The sequence below is a fragment of the Propithecus coquereli genome, unplaced genomic scaffold (assembly GCF_000956105.1).
Source record: "Propithecus coquereli isolate 6110/MARCELLA unplaced genomic scaffold, Pcoq_1.0 Scaffold305, whole genome shotgun sequence".
NCBI classification, from domain to species: Eukaryota; Metazoa; Chordata; class Mammalia; order Primates; family Indriidae; genus Propithecus; species Propithecus coquereli.
Window position 1 is genome coordinate 124,830 of NW_012148675.1, and position 15,859 is coordinate 140,688.

The window sequence follows — 15,859 nt, forward strand, 5'->3', positions numbered from 1 at the left end:
ACATTTTAAGCAATAAGCAAAGCCTATTTTTACTTATATGAAAATATCTATTCCCCTAGTTGACTATGTGGTTTGAGGTTTGGTTAACATCATTCGAAATGTTATCCGGGGCCCAGGCAAACAACCAATGTGCTGAGGGAAACATTTGTAAAGACAGAAGACCCTTCCTGTACTTTCTTTCTTATAGAGTTTTAAATGGTCTTAGACTAACCTAGCATTTCTAATTGACATTTCATACAGAATATTTAAAGATCAAAACCTTCTAAATTAAGAAAAGTACTTAATCAAGGCAGCCAGAACACCTTAGTCCTTTGCTTTGACTAAAAGTATTAATTCAAATTGATAGCATTCCTTTAGGTATAGACCTAGAGAGAGATTGTACTTTGTGTTCTAAATGCCAACGTTTCCTCTCCAAATATTTTTGCCTTTTGCATCACCTATTATCTCAGAAAAAAAGGTTATAAATAAAAGTACTAGCTGTATCTGGTGTTCCCGAATGACCCACAAAAGAACAAAGGGCAATGAGAGAATGGGGCTTCAGGAACAGTCAGAAGCAGGCACATGGAAAAATGCCGAAAGAATGGCATTCTTAACTGGTAAATGGAGTTTATATGCAGAAGCTCTAGAAAGAAACAAGTAGAGGTTGCCCAAATAGTTCTGATAACCTCTACTTGAGAGAGCTGAAAGACATCGCGTTTTTTATGCTTTTCCAATTTCAAAGAGAGCAAACGTCTATTAGATAAATCTTGATCTTGATTAGGAAGGAAATCCTTGGGGACATAAGAAACCACACAGACAGTCTAGAACTTTGAAATGAATTTCCTGTAGAGACAATTTGAGGCAAAGATAAGTAAATCAATATTAATCCATCTCTTACAAAAATTTGAAGTTCTACTTTATTAAGACCATTTTTTGTTCATATGTTTGAGAGAGAAAAAAGAACATGGAGACAAAAAATAATGAAAAGATAATCCTCATTCAAGTTATGAGAAAATATTTTGAATGCTTCATAGACAATTTATATCTGCATTATAATAATATTAAAGTTTATTTTTTTAAAAAATCAGCTGGAGATAAACTTAATGTCACCATATTTTACCATGTTGTGGAATATTTTTTTTATCTTAAAGAAATTCAGGGATCTACACATATATAGTTAATAATTTTGCTTGTACAATGTCAACGGCTGCTACCCAATTTCTCAGTCTTATTAATGCTTAAAGAAATGGGTCCTTACTTTCTAGCACTCCAGAAGTCACTAACAGGATTCCTTATACAAAAGTGGTTATGTTATTGATAGCTTTAATCTTTGCTGAAGGTGTGTTATTATTGTAAGAATGAACTCATACTGATGATATTCAACAATGAATTTTTGATCAATATCCAGTTATATTTGATACTTGGAGGAAAAAAATAGATATTTTACAGTTGATAAAACTGAACCAGAGATGGATTGAGTGATTTACCCAAGAAGCCATAATCAGTGAGTCACAGAAACAGAATTAAAATGCATGTCTCTTGATTATCAGGCCAGACAGTGATAGACACCTAATTCAACATAAACAAGAGATTTTATTTCAGTGTATTATGGGGGTGCAAATGTTTAGGTTACGTATATTGTCCTCTCCCCTACCCCAGTCAGAGCTTTAAGCGTGTCCATCCTCCAGACGGTGTGCATCACACTCATTATGTATGTATATACCCATCCCCTCCACCCCCTCCCATCTTCCCAATGCCCAATAAATGTTATTCCTATATGCGCACTTAGATGTTGATCAGTGAAACCAATTTGCTGGTGAGTACATGTGGTGCTTATTCTTCTCTTCTTGGGATACTTCACTTAGTAGAATGGGCTCCAGCTCTATCTAGGAAAATACAAGAGGTGCTATATATCACCATTGTTTCTTATAGCTGAATAGTACTCCATGGTATACATATACCACATTTTATTAATTCACTCATGTATCGATGGGCACTTGGGTTGTCTCAACATCTTTGCAATTGTGAATTGTGCTGCTATAAACATTGGAGTGTAGATTTTTTTTTAATAGAATGTCTTTTGTTCTTTTGGATAGATGCCCAGTAATGGGATTGCTGGATCAAATATTAGATCTACTTGTATCTCTTTAAGTTATCTCCATATTGCTTTCCACAAAGGTTGCACTAGTTTGCAGTCCCACCAGCAGTGTATGAGTTTTCCTTTCTCTCTGCATCCACGCCAACATTTATTGTTTTGGGACTTTTTAATAAAGGCCATTTTCACTGGAGATAAGTGATATCTCACTGTGGTTTTGATTTGCATTTCCCTGATGATTAGAGATGCTGAGATTTTTAAGTATTAAAGAATGTGATGTTATCCACTAAACAATTATTCTGTTCTGTTGCAAAGTTATGCTATAAATTTCTATTTGCACTTCAATATTTTCTTTTCTAAACATGGCTGTAAAAATTATATAAGTAGTATCATAAATCAAAATATCACAAATAAAATGTTTGAAAAAATAGAAATGTATTCATAGAATATAAAAATCTATTAAGTAATAAGGCATATCCTTGGATTGTTTCCTGATTAATACATCTCTAAAAGTAAAAAATTTTGTTTCAATTATCTTGATCTCTTCAAGTTTTCTCTCAGATTTTGCCTGTAATATGCTTCCATCTAGGTTATTAACCAGAACTTGCTGAGTGATTTGAAGAAACTCAGTTCATCTTACATGTCTCAGTATTTCAAGCTTTAAAAATGAAGTGTCACACTACATAATTTCTGGAAGCCCCTTCAACTTTATAGAATTGCAAATGTAAATCATAATATCTAATATTGTAGAGTACTTACTACACACCAATCAGTAGCCTAGGAACTTTATAAGTATAATCTCGTATAATCCACACAACAACTCCATGATGTAGGACCAGATATTATCCACTTTTTATAACATGAAAAATTGAAGTTTAGAAAGGTTTAACAGCTTAGTCAGAGACAAGTAAAAAAAGATAGCTAGAAGTTAAACTCAGGTTATCAAACACCAGTCCCATACTCTTAATCATTACACTTCACCATCCTTATTGTAGCCCTATTATGAAGTCGAAGGTCCTGAAATAGAAAGTTTACATGGTTCACCATACTTGCATGTGAGACTAATGCTTCACTATGAGAAACGTGGTACAGTAGCATGACCTAGGAGCTTGCTAGAAATACAGGAATACAGGCTCCACTCCAGATGCACTATCCAGATTCTACATTTTAACAAGATGCACACATGATTTACATGTACTTAAAGTTTGTAAAACACTGACCTAAAACATTTAAGAAAGAACATAGACATGCAGGAAAGAAAATGGCCACATATTACCTGATTTTAAGAAGTGAACAATGTCATTCATTAAAAATTTTTTTTTTCCTTAGGCCTTTCAAGGTCAACTGAATACTGGATAAACAATAAAACTGCTAAATGTGTATACAAATAAAATGAAAATAGTCTGTAAAACTTAAAGCTTGTAATCAACAATATAAGATTACTGTCAAACTAGACTAAGTATCCTAATGCCTGGGAATTATTTTTGCCTTTGAACTACATCTGTTATTTGAATCACTGTAAAATGGCCCTTCGAGTTTATAAATTTCTATATTTGATAATACAGTATCCAGTATAGGAAAGGTCAACATAAAAGCAATAATTTCCATTGAATATGTTTTGTTAATATCACTTAGGTAATAGTTTTCCTTCCAATATTCAAATATCATGGGTCTTAACCACATAAAAAGGAATGTGTCTATAAGTATAGAAATGCTCCTATATTTATCAGTTTCTTTTTATAATCTATGGAAAATCTAGCAAGGAAGACTTTAAATATGCTCTTAAATATTATAATGTTTAATAGTGTACTATATTATTAGACCAATGAAACAAAAAGTAAAATATCCAGATTTATTTTGTATTCAATAAAATATCCAGAAACCAAATACATTTTTATCTTATAGTCTGATAAAAATCTCAATCCAGATGCACAGAATATATATTAAAGTGTCTTAGGTATACCATTCTCCTATCAGTACATTCATTTTTTTCCTTCCCTTGAGAGTAACTTGTTTAACTTAGATAAATTTTTATGAAAGTTAGAGTCCCTTATACTTCATAGTTGTTTTATTTTATATTTCTAAGGAATTTCTCTAGTTTTCTTGCTGCTGGATCTGATTCTAATTGAGTAGCAAAAGTGCACTTTCCAGTCAGCTCCAATGCTGCAATCCTCCCTGATCGATACTCTTCAAGCTGGTTTATTTGTGCCCTAGGCTGTTAAAACTTACTCTTTAGTAGAAGCAACCCCTGAAAAAAACAGTACTTCTTAGTTTGGGTAACGTGTTTTGTGTGCTTGGCGTAAATAATGCACTTCATATTCTTAAAGGTCATTGAAGAAAATAATGGCAAAAACAGGCCTCTTATCTTTTCTGTCCTTATTGCCAGAATGGTACATTTACATGACAATGGAATCATGTGAGATAATATAACAAGCATCCAGCAACACATATGATTTCATCACCTGTTTTTTATATTCATATATATATATATATATAAATCTATTGGGATTATTGACTGAGATAAGACGCTTGAACAATAAGCAGAAATATTAATTTACAGCTAAATTATTCTTATAATATAGCAAACTATCACTAAGATTTATGATTTATCTGAATTTCAAAATCAGGCTATTCTCCAATACTTTAAAATGTCACCATATTTTGATTCAAAAACAAAACAAATGTCACCATAAAAATTGATTTATACAATAATTACTGATTCCTTATGAATATATCTCTCAAAACATTGAGTGTATACACAGTATATGTATTATATCTTATGGTACTATGTAATTAATCCAATTAGAAACCAGAATATAGGTCTGGAGCATATCCAGGGCATATGAAGATTAGGCTACATACTGATTAACTCAGGCAGCATGCATGAGGTTAATGGAAATTGTTCAAGGTATAAGGATAGTTTTACAGGTGAGTTTTGAACCAGTGGACAGTAGTGTAAAGGCAGGAAGACAATGTTCAAGGCAAATATTTGGTCAGGAATAGGGACACTGCAGAAAAGTCAGGAATGGAAAATCAGAATCAGAACCGTGGATAGCTCCCTGGAAACCCTGTAACAAAGACCTGACTGAGGCATCCAATCTTTAAAAATCAAGACCTGAATTGCTGGCTACTCCTAAAGAGAAAATTTTCTGGCTTACAGAATTCATCTTCCTTATATTTCAAGTTTTGCCACATTGTCACTGAGGTCTTGATAGTCCCTATATCAGAAAGGAGATTCATTCTAAATAGCCTGAGTCTACAAAAACATGTCCAAATTCTCACTGGGCTCACAAGATTACTTTGCAGCCTTGCAGCCTTTTTACCTTCAAATGATTCAGAATTTCTATATCTACTGGACAATTGACAAATATATGACCCAGTCACTAACTTCACACAGCGACTCATAATATAATACATAGTGCAATATAAATATTAAATATAGTAACTCGAATTGCTTAGAATGAAAAATTTTTTGAATAATTATAAATATGCTCTCATTTCAATTCCCATAACAAAGTTAAGAGAGGTGGTTTTATGTCTGTTTTACACATGTAAAATGTGCATGCTGGGAAGTCCAATGGCTTACTCCAAATCACAAACCAACTAAGACAGAGCCAAAATCAAAAATCAGACTTTTGTTCTTCTAAACCCACCATATTATAAAAATTCAGTTTAAATTAATATACATGGTAGATATTTCAAATGTCTCAAAAATTATATGTTTATAATTCATCTAATTACGGAACCGTAATGTCTATAGGTTTCTGAGATTATTGTTTTCCTTTTCTTAAGGCGAAGTATCTTCTGTCCAGTGATACCTTGATTTGGGCCCTCTCCCAAACCTCTATCTACTTCCCAAGCTCGGGGGCACATGAAGAAGTATAAACTACTTCAAGTTTATGAGGCAAATAACACTAAGTGACAGCCCATCTCTGCCTCAAAGACTTGTGTCATTTCTTTAGGCATAATCATTGCTTGGAAATGGCTGCCTATTTAAGGACTACACTTCCAGTTTATGTGCATCTATGTGAGGCTACTGAATATTTTTCCTAATAGAAAAGAATCAACATGCATATCTACACCTATAAAAAGCAATTGAGTGTGTTTTTTCCTGGTCCCATTTCCCATCCACTGGAAGTATAGAGAGGACTTGAAGCCCCTTGAGGAGGGTAGATTCATAAGATGTAAGGGGTGTAAGTCTCTTTGTTACATTAGGACAGACCAATTGTACAGGAATATCTTCATTTTCCTGTTAAGTAAGAAAAAATAAATAAACTTTTATTGTGTCAAACAGCTGAGATTTAAGGAAAGCAGCTAGCATCACCTTATTTCATACAGTTTCTAAAATTCTTCTTTTATTACAGTGCTTCTTCACAAGAGGCAATTTTACCCCTCAGGGGATACTTGGCAATGTCTAGAGACATTAGTTATAGTAGCTGGGGTAGAGGAAGCTTGTGGTCCTGAAATCTAGTTGGTAAAAATAAAGGATACAGACAAGCAGCTTACATTTCCCTAGAAAAGAATTAACCCGCTCCAATGTCAATAGTACCACTGGCAGAGAACCCTTATTTTAGTGTAAAGAAACAAATGGCAGACTAGACAGTGCAGAAGAATATATAAGAAAGAAGAGTAAGGAATATCAATGAATAAGCAAGTTAAATCTTTGTGTTTTTTAAATAGTTTCATCTTACCTGTGAAATGGGGAGATATTCAATAGCAAACCTAATATTGGCCATAGCATGCTCTCATTAAGGATGTGTACTCCTTTTCTGTTTTGCCACTGAATTTTACCAACTCAATGCTCATCCTGTCATCCTCTCATTTCACAATTAGTCTCAGATTTGAGCCTAAGAGCAACTATGATCAGAATGAGCAGCTCACAAGCCAGCCAGCCATTTTCAAAGATTTTTTCATTGCTTGCCCACGTACTTCCTTCTGGGGCCTGATCTGTCCTAGAAGCCCACAAAATGCTGTATCTCGGTACATACAAAAGCAACATGAAAAATAGGACAAGGTTTGCCAAGTAGATTACTTCAATAAACATTTCCTTGTTCACTGCTATCAAATGTATTACTGTTTCAGCACTTGAATACATAGGAAATGCAGACAGAAATTCTATAGGATTTCATATGCAACTTTGAAAAGTTTTCATATGCAAAGCTTTCCTAAACTTATATGACCTCTTTGTAAATGATATTGATCAATAAAGTGACCATATTGATTGTCTGTTTATAGTCTCCACCTATTTATATTTCCTTTGTTTAAATGCCATGATTGAATAGAAAAATTGCAAATGAGAAATGGACTTACAAACCTGAAATAAATATAATTTCATCATAAATGAGTATCGCTTTTCTTTGACAGTATGAAAACTGCCCACACTCTCCTAGAATTGTTTTGGGGCATTTTACATCAAACTTATTACAAGGACTACAGGATATCTTGGCAGGAACTAAAAAATCTCCTAAAGGCATGATATAGCAAGAAAATAATAGAGCATTCAAGAGCTTTAATTCATTCCAAATAAATGTTCTGGACAAACAGAGTGCACACATTTTCAGAGATGCATTATCTCAAAGTGCAGTACTCAAAAAAAAAAAGTACTAAATAAAGTAGTTTTGATAAATCATAAAAAGGTAAATTGAACAAACAAGGAATGATTTTCTCTTTTTATTCTCACCCATAAATAATGTATTCAGGTCAGAAACAAATTCAATAGGGAATAATTAGATGCTAACGGTGTGTTCTGAATGAGATACAAAATTATTATTATATACTTTCTGAACATGAATAATAAAGTGGTAACTCTTTTCTAAAACACAGAACCCAAAATTCTTACACTTTTTGAGCTCCAGGATCTGGTGACTTTTTCTGGTGAATTAGGAGGCAAAAGCCTGAGAGCTAATTTTGACACAAACCTAAGTGATAAGAAGTATAATATGTCAATAACTGATTAAGCTGTGGATGTGGGTGGACATTTCTCTTACTTTATTAGATGGGGGTGGGAGTTATGTAATGACTGCGTTTGGACTAGCAAAGTAGTCTGTGGCATAGAGATAAGAGGTGACACCCACAATTCAGAATAATAATAAATGTACGAGATGGTTATGGAGGTTGAAACAGAGTGGTATGTTAGAGAGGGATCTGTGAATAAATTAATATGTGCTCAGGAATCCAGTATTGACTTGAAACTCCAAGTACTTTAGCAGCAAATGAAATTTTTTTATTGTCATCTCAGTTACTGGGGAAAATGATGTCATTTCTTACACTTGCTATTTCTAGTTTAAGTACTGCAGTGAGACCATTATAACAACAAAATCTCTGCCAGAACCAAAACACACTAGACTCAAACAAAGGAGCAATGCGCTCTCCCTTCCTAACTAAAGCAATAAAAATTATTTCTCCAAAGAATATAGAGTTATGACTTTGAACAAGTAACCTCATGTTCTATTGTTTTATCAACAACCCTTGTCTATTCTGTTCTTCATCCTTGAAGGGATATTACCCACTGACAATAGAGGTATATGTAGCTAGCACACAGCTAGCTAGCTAGATAAAATGCTTAGGCAAATAAAATACTTTTGAGAACTATATATATTTTACATAATAGTTAAATATAATTACATAATAAGTATTTATGTAGTATAAACCTTCTCAGACTTCTAAGACCAGTAAACTAAAACATAGTCTTCAATTTTAACTCATTAACTTACTATTCATTATTCATATTATGTCTCAGAGACCATTCATGATGTTGGGAATACAAAGCAGCATAAGACTTGGCTGTGAGGCTGCAGTCCCCAACCCCCAGCCATGGTCTGTGACCGGAACCCAGCCTGTTAGGAAATGAGCTGTGCGTCACCACCCAAACTCCACCCCCAACCCCCATCCCCAGTCACTGGAAAAATTGTCTTCCATGAAACTCCTGGTGCCGGAAAGGTTGGGGACCGCTGCTCTAAAGGATTTCAGTCAGTAATATGTATCATTGTAAAACATTATGTCAAGTACAAGACAGACATATACACTAGAATTTCAATAGTAACACAACAGAGGAAATGATCAATTCTTCAAGCTTTACAGAACACACTGAACTGGGACTTGAAGATCAGGAGTTCCCCACTCGGATAAGGGAGAAAGCCCAGTGCAACTATAAGAAGTATGTATGAGGTAGGTGGCATTATATTAGCTCAGTTTTTCTAGAAACAGAGCTTGAGGCAAAATTTGTATGTTAGTACTTCACTGGTGAGAGAAGTCTTAGGGAAGCTGGAGGAAAGGAAATGGAGAGGGAGGTATGAAAAGACAGAGAACAATAGGAAAGAAAGCATTATAGAGCTGGTCACTGCTTGAAATCCAGTACAACTGAGTTTGCTTGATCTCAAATTGTCTTCTGAAAGGGCATATTTACTATTGAATTTTATAAGAGTCTGTCTAGGTGGAGGAAAATTAGAATTTATGCACCATCTCCCATTTGCCATTAGTCCAAAGGTCAAATTCAGGGCTGTGCATGCATAGGTGCCAAGTGGATCCTATGGCATTTCACACCTCACTAGCAACCGGCAAACCCCAGGTAGAAAGGTAAGACATGCAGAGTGCAGGCATCAGACAAGGTGCTATCATGCGTTAATCATCACAACAGCTAGAATAAAATAAGCTATATTTTGAAAACTGAGCATGGTCAATAAAACAGGTGTCCTGTATTCATGCTTGATTTTCAGAGAGGAGATGCAGAAGAGCTTCCAAGAGACACACTGCATGAGTGTCCATGTGTAGTAGTGAGAAGCACCTTGTATTTACCTGGGGGCCTTGCCTTGCCTTTTGCTTTTTGCCTTGCCTCCTTCCCACAACCTGATCTCTGACCTCCCATGGCCTCCCTTGACCTGACCTCCCACGACCTCTGACCTTCTCTGACCTCCCTTGCTTTTTTTTATTTCAGCACATTACAGGGGTACATATGTTTAGATTACACATATTGCCCTTACTCCACCCAAGTCAGAGCTTCAAGTGTGTGCATCCCCCAAACAGTGCACTTCACACTCGTTGTGTGTGTATATACCCATCCCCTTCTCCCCCCACAACACCCAACGAATGTTATCACTATATGTACACTTAGGTGTTGATCAGTTAAAAGCAATTTGATGGTGAGTACATGTAGTGCTTGTTTTCCCATTCTTGTGATACTTCACTTAACAGAATGGGCTCCAGCTCTATCCAGGATAACACAAGAGGTGCTATAGATCACCCATGCTCCCCTCCCAAAGTAACCATCTTAGTCAAGCTAAGCTCACATATAAATCATTCCATGCTGCACCCCTAATTCTTCTGTCCTCCTCCCTTTCACACCAGCTCATGCCATGAATCCCACATATCCTCAGCATCGCGCAGCATGAACTTTTGTATACCTAGAGCAAAGAAGCACCTCACATGGGTAACAGGAAGCAGGCAACTTGTACTCCACTGGGGGAAGTATGAGTGAGTCTTGCCTTTCAGGAGGGCAACTGGCAAACCTGTACCAAGGATGCTAAATCCTCATGCCCTTTTGCCCCATCATTCCAATTCCAGGAATTTATCCTAAGTGAACAATGAACTATATCAATGCCCAAAGCAGTGTTGTTTATGAAACCAAAAATCAGAGACATGCTAAATGTAGGAGGATGTCATGAAGTGGTTAGCAACTGTGGGCTAACGTAAGGAAAATTACTCTATTCCAGGTATTGTGCCAATCCCATTTGTGGTGATCAGGAAAATGCATTTTGCAGACCTCCAGCTACGAAGAGTGTTATTGACCAAGAGCCCTCTGAAAATCTATCACTGCATTTGCACGGAGGCCATGTTTTCCTTGGATTGCATCCAACCAATGTTTGAGAGCAGCAAGAATACAAAGACAGGCCCATTCCTGGGAGATGTGAGATTCCTCTTAACAGTCAACTTTGGCTCAAGAACTCTGATGGCCTTGTGAAACTTTCTTACACAGCATGATAGTCTAGGACAATTTCACCCAACCTTTTGTCCCTCTTTCTTTTCCTTGGGGTCTGACTTGCACTGTGGTATGATGGCTCCCCCAGCCTTCCCTAGCTCCTGCACCATTTTCTTTCACAGGAATTTCCCCTAATAAAATCCTCATATATTTGGAAGAAAAAATTAAATTCCATGGAAGTTACCTCACTTGGCAAAGACTAATGCCAGAAGATAAATCTTAATATTTCATACCTCCTATAAAATATTTAAAAATCACTGTTTTCTTGGGAAGAGAAAAATTTCAATAAACTCAATATCTATAAAATATGGTGGGATATATAGAACACATATTTTGGATTATAAATATTAAAAATATCAGGAAACAATATGCTTTCCAGGATGGAATTGGTAGTTATTGTGTTTGCATATGCTATTTCTGGAAAATTTGAAATGGCTTTAAACACTCACTCCTATGACAGTCAATTCCTTGTTTGCTTCTTTATTTAACCCAAGTCATTTTCACCCCATCTCACCCCACCTTATCTTTCCATTCTATCATTATAGTCACTGAGTTTAGAACTTAACACATCAGATAGAAAATAATCTTAAAATAAATTTAGTGTTCTTAACTGTTAAGTGCCTTTTTCTTTTTTAGAACATATTTTTGAATGCAGGTATAGAATACTGATTTATAAAGAATACAAAGAGAATATTTCATTCATTTATTCAATTGACAAATATTTTGTTAACCACCAAATAAATGCAAGTCATATGTATTATCTATTGCTGAGTAACAAACTACCACGAACTTAGCAGCTTTAAACCTCACACATTTATTATCTCACAACTTCTGTGCATCAGGAATCTCAGCACAGCTTGCTTAGCTAAGTCCTCTGCCTCAGTGTCTCTCACAAGGCTGTATTCAAGGCATTGAGCAGGGCCAGGGTCTCTTCTGAGGTTTGACTGGGGAAGGGATCTACTTTGAAGTTTCCATGGTTATTGGCAGGATTCATATCCTTGTAACCTGTCAGGTAAAATATTTGGCAACTTGCTGGCTGTTGGCCAGAGATCACCCCTGTTTTCTTGCCATATGAGTTTCCTCATAGATTGGCTTGTTTTATTAAAGCCAGCAAGGGAGATTCAATACAGTCTACCAGAAAGATGGAAGTTATACTCTGCAGAATCACCATGGCAGCTGGGACCCTGTACACATATCCTGAAAACTGGAAGGCCTTCAAGGCCCTCATTGCTGCTCAGTAGAGTGGAGCTTAGGTCCACATGCTCTCCACACTACCCCACTTCCACTTTGGCCAAACCAACCACACCCCTGAATTTCTCCACAAATTTCCTGTTGGCAAGTTTCCAGCATTTGAGGGTGATGATGGATGCTGTGTTTGAGAATAATGCCATTGCCTACTATGTGAGCAATAAGGAACTGCAGGGAAGTACTCCAGAGGAGCTTGCCCAGGTGGTACAGTGAGTGAGCTTTGCTGATAGCAACATAGTGCCCTCAGCAGTACCTGGATGTTCCCCACCTTGGGCATCATTCACCATGACAAATAGGTCACCAAGAATGCAGAGGAGGAGATGAAGTGAATTCTAGGGCTGCTAGATTCTCACTTGAAGATGGGGACTTTCTTGGTGGGTGAACAAGGGACGTTGGCTGACATGACAGTTGTGAGCACCCTGTTGTGGCTCTATAAGCAGGGCCTGGAGCCAGGCTCTTTCTGCCAGGCCTTTCCCAATACCAACCACTGGTTCTTCACTTGCATTAACCAGCTCCAGTGCTCAGGACAGGGCTGTCTTGGGAGAAGTGAAACTGTGTGATAAGATGGCCCAGTGTGACGCTAAAAAGTTTGAAAAGAGCCAGCCTAAAAAGGACATCCCAGGAAAGAGAAAGGTTCACAGGAAGAGAAGCAGAACGTCCAGGCCAAGCAGAAAGAAGAGAAAAAGGCGGCTGCTCCTGAGGAGATGGACGAATGTGAGCAGACCCTGACTGCAGAGCCCAAGGCCAAGGACCCCTTCGCTCACCTGCCCAAGAGTACATTTGTGCTGGATGAATCATTGGAATGTTCTAGTGGTTGGACAAGCTGAGGAAGAATTCCTTTGTCGATGTCGTCCTCTTTGGCACCTTCGGTAGGAGCTCCATTTCTGTAGTCTGGGTCTTCTGAGGCCAGGAGCTTGCCTCTCCACTGAGTCCGGATTGGCAGGTGAACTATGAGTCATATACATGGCAGAAACTGATCTTGGCAGTAAGGAGATTCAAACACTGGTTTGAGAATACTTTTCCTGGGAGGGGGCCTTCGAGCATGTGGGTAAAGCCTTCAATCGGGTCAAGATCTTTAAGTGAATATCTCTTGCCATTGCCTAGCTGCCTGTACCTGTCCTTCAGAGAGATGGAGGTCATTAAAGGAAACTGAACATTGAAAGAAAAAAAAGATGAATTTATAATCCATAATATAATCATGGACATATCATTCCATCATCTTTGCCATATCCTATTGGTTAGAAGCAAGTCCTAGATCATACCTACAATCGAGGGGAGGGAATTAAAATACCATGATAACAGGACAGCCATCTGGAATCTGTACATGTGAGCACTGTTCCAGTGCTTGGGAATAGAGTAGTGAACAAGACAGATGAGGCAACTGTTCTTATATCCAATATAAAATGCAATAAAATATACCATTGACACATTGGTAGTCTTTCTTTATCCTTTGTCACTTTGGTTGACAATAATTTTATCTATAATGACCCAGCTGTCTGAATTTGTATGATGAACTAAAGAGATGGATAAAATTAATGATGAGATTATTAAAGTCAATAAAAAAGAGGGAGATGACAAGAATGGCATTGTTTTCAGCCTCAGCAATTGGGAAAATGATGATGTCTATAAACGTAGGATAAAAGAAAATTTATTTGGGAAGGAAGACAATGAGTTTATTTTAGATATAGTAGGTTGAAGGTAAAATAAACACCTCAGATAAAATGCTCTTAAAAACTAAGAGAGGCAGAATGTAGATTTCAAAGAGAGATCAGAGTTGTAGAAATAGAAAACCGCCCTCCAAAAATAGCTCTGCTTTGGTTCAGTTAAAAAAAAAAAAATAGTCTGCTCCTTCAAACTCAAAGAGTATATAATAGGAATGATATTTCTTAGAAAGGGAATAATGTAATTTAATATTAGAAGAGTCTTTAAGAATGATTGTGGTTTTATTGGCTTCAAATCTGAAACATGAAAAACCTGAATCTTCAGACTTCCTTTTGTAGTCTGCATCTTTCCAGCTATTCCATTGTCACGGAAGATCCTCTTGGTACACATTTCCTCCCCTTTCATTGCCTAAATACTGAGTACTGAGTATGGGTACAGCACCTTGGTTCTAGCTCTGGTGTTGATTACCAGCTATGAAATACAAGCAAATTGCTTTAACCCGTGTCTTGTAGTCTTCCTACAAATGGGGATAATTGCATACCACCTGCTTATTGAGTTTGTATGAACACGAATGGCCTAATGGTGTGCACAGTTGTAATAAATTAAGGTGAGGTTATCATCATCACTATTATTATTATTATTCAAGTGACTATTCCATTGTCTTTGTTTCTATTATATTTGTCACAAATGTTACAATTTGTATTGGTTCTTTAATTGTTTCACATTTAGCTCTTTTGAGTTAAGAAAAACTTCAAGTTTTAAGGGAATAAACTATGGATATATTAACTTTTAAGTCTCATAGCCTTTTGCAAACATTGAGATGTGGGCATATTCAATAAATGTTTAATAATCTGATTGTATATAACACATTTGTTTATTGTATATCTGCTTCCACTATAAAATATGCTCCATCAGAGATGAGATTGCTGTTTATTTTTGTATTTCTTCTACCTAGAAGAGCATTTGGAAAATATTAGGCATTCAATAAATATTTATGGAATAAACAAATGACTTGATCCATTCCCTTGTATAAATTAGTTTCAGCAAAGCATTATATAGACAGCCAAGGTAACCATACACTGGTTTAATTATTCTGATGATCCATAAAAAACTATATTTTTTGTTATCTAGAATATTTAATACATATAAACTCAATGTAAAATGACTGGAAAGATGTTTGAACCACTAAGAGAAACAGTGTTAGCATGAACTTTTTGGGCTCAAAAGTGGTGGTATTTTTTTCCTTCGCTTTTATAACTTTGCTGTTACAAACTTGCTTTATCTTTCCTTTGTGCAAAGATGTAGCATTCTGTAATGGATGTATAATCCCTATATATCCCCGATTAGTGGCAGGCAAGACTTGCTCATGCGATAGATACCTGCATTATACGTGCAATCAGGCTTGCTTCATTGTTTACACTTAGACTTGATATAGACTGAAAAACAAAAGATCTCTTAGGACAAGGCTCAAAAACTTGAAAAGTTAATGGCTAAAGTGGAAAGGAAATGAAAAAGCATTGGATTTGATTCTAACTGCCAAAAGCTGTTTCCTTCCACCAAATAGAAGTAGTGTAAAGGAAAAAAAAATGGGGTGGGGGAATAAAGAAGTAAGAAATGTCCAATAGTAAGAGATCATTAAATGGAGTTTGAAAACCTCTGAAAACTTTATATCAAAGCAGTCTCTATATTTTAAAACGTTTCTTCTTTGGACATCATCAAGCTGTTTGGCTGATAACAGACTTGGGCATAGGCTACCATAAATTAATTCTCTCAACAAGTATGTAATGGGGGCCTACTACATAACAGACACTATGCTAAAGGCACAATTTTCATCAAAATCCTTGTTCTCTACTAGATTATTCATTTGTAGTAAAAAAGTATATTAATATACTGATATAATA

General features: G+C 36.2%; 1 pseudogene; it reads left to right on the forward strand.

The window, feature by feature from the left end:
- Window positions 1-12,217: 12,217 nt before the first annotated feature.
- Window positions 12,218-13,123, forward strand: LOC105814752 (annotated as a pseudogene).
- Window positions 13,124-15,859: the final 2,736 nt, after the last annotated feature.